Below are 2,034 nucleotides of genomic sequence, written 5' to 3' on the forward strand. Positions count from 1 at the left end.
GGGTGTGTACGACATCAGTAATGTTATGTCAATTCCAAGAATGTTTAAGGTTATATCGGTTGATGAGGAATTTATTGATTATTCCTATAATAGTAAATTGCATCAATTTATTTTGCAAAAACAAGGTTTCCAGCTTCAGAGGGGACACATCCCCTGTCCGCACAAGGGCACGCATTGGCGCTAACACCAGGTGCGTAACAGGGGTCTTGGGTCAGATTGGGTATTTATTTTTCCGGTTAGTAATTTACCATACCCACCCCACCCCACTTCCCATATAGAAAACAATACGACATAGGGCTTACCTTATTTATAATATAGGCCACACGTGTGTTTGACACTAAATATAAGCATTTTCATCATGGTTTTATTTACTTTATTTACATACTCTTTCACCATCAATACACATTGAGGCCCTTCTTTTAGGTTAAAACGATCTATCTTAAATATGTCTTTCTTGAGTTTGGGACTATTATGTGTTTAAATAACTTAAAAGGATAAACCTAAAAAAGCCCTAAAAAATGCGCGTGAAGCACGCAAAATATTTTTGTGTTTTTAATTCTAATTTCGTCGGAATTGATGAAACCTCTTTAAAATGTGCAATTTATAGAGGAAATTGGCCTACCATAACAAGAAATGCACGCAAAGAATTTGAGAATTTTAGGCACTTTCAGAGGATGCATTTGTCATTTCATTTTTATTCTTGTCTTTATTTTTCTCTTCTCTTTTTCCTTTTCTTTTCCTCTTCTTTCTCTCCCTCTCCCCTCTTTCTTTTCTCTTATTACCCAGCCCGGTACGACGGCTTGGCCCCCCCCCCCCCGCGGCTGTTACAACACTGGCTAACACGCCAATCATCCCCCCAATGAAAAATACTTTTCTACGCCACTGTTTGTAATAGCTCTCTGTTATATTTTGTTAAAAAACTGAGCTGTCGTATTTTGTAATAACACATCAAATGCCTGTTTTCATCTATACTTTCGCAGTCTTTGAGGGATTAAATAAAAACATGTTAATGATAAAGGAGAATATGTATTAAATGACCTAAAGAGTGAATATACCAATCCACAAGAATAGTGTTGAATATTTCGCCGTATCAACGACACATCAGCAACTGAGGCAGGAATTAGGCAGGCCAGATCTTATATACTGTGCTAATAAGCTAACAGGTGTTGGAAAGTATTGAGAAGAAAAAAAAATCAGGTAATAAGGAAAGTGTCACTAAGCTCATTCTTACGGTTTATAGAGGGCCTAATGCGATTGATACATTGTGCTTCCAACACACGAAGGCGAAATTCATCTTTAGGCGCTCTCCTGACGATGGAAACCAAGATATCAGGGTCTTTCACGGCAGGATGAGATTCACCAAAGTGCGTGCCGAGCGCAGAGGTGGTGCTGTGTTTACGAGCCGAAGCGAGATATTCAATCACCCTAAAGTGAAGCGCCCTAATAGTGGAACCAACATATTCTTGATGACAAATCTGGCAATGAATCTTATAAACCACGTAAGAAGATGAGCAGATGTTGTTTTTTAAAGGACATCTAGCAAGGATACATCCAAAATTAGGCTTACAAGCTTTAGTAAATTGAGAAATGGTGTATGGACGGGGATTAACCACTCTAGCATTGATGTTATTTCGCTTAAGGGCTAACCGTATCTGGGTATTAAGTTGATCGCTGACAAAGGGAATTTTAAAGGTGGTTTATTCGCATTGTGAGCGGGAGGGTTCAACCAGTGGCGGGGATATCCAACCAGTGGCGGGGATATCCATTGTTCATAAGTTTATGGTTTAAAATCCCAATCCCTTCGTCCACAAATTCTGCTGTACATAATTTACCAATTTTGTATTCATTGGTAACCACTGATTTTTTAATAGAAAGGGAATGGTGCGATTTGTAATGCAGAATGATACCATTGTTGGCCGCTTTAGTGTAAAATTTGGTGGAAATCAATCCATCTGAATTGATCCTAAGTTTAACATCGAGTATTGGTAGGAATCCATCTGCATCAGGTAATTCCATCTCAAACTTGATGGTGGG

Source organism: Anneissia japonica, unplaced genomic scaffold (assembly GCF_011630105.1).
Source record: "Anneissia japonica isolate Jap-2015-1 unplaced genomic scaffold, ASM1163010v1 scaffold6650_len7132_cov112, whole genome shotgun sequence".
Classification (NCBI taxonomy): Eukaryota; Metazoa; Echinodermata; class Crinoidea; order Comatulida; family Comatulidae; genus Anneissia; species Anneissia japonica.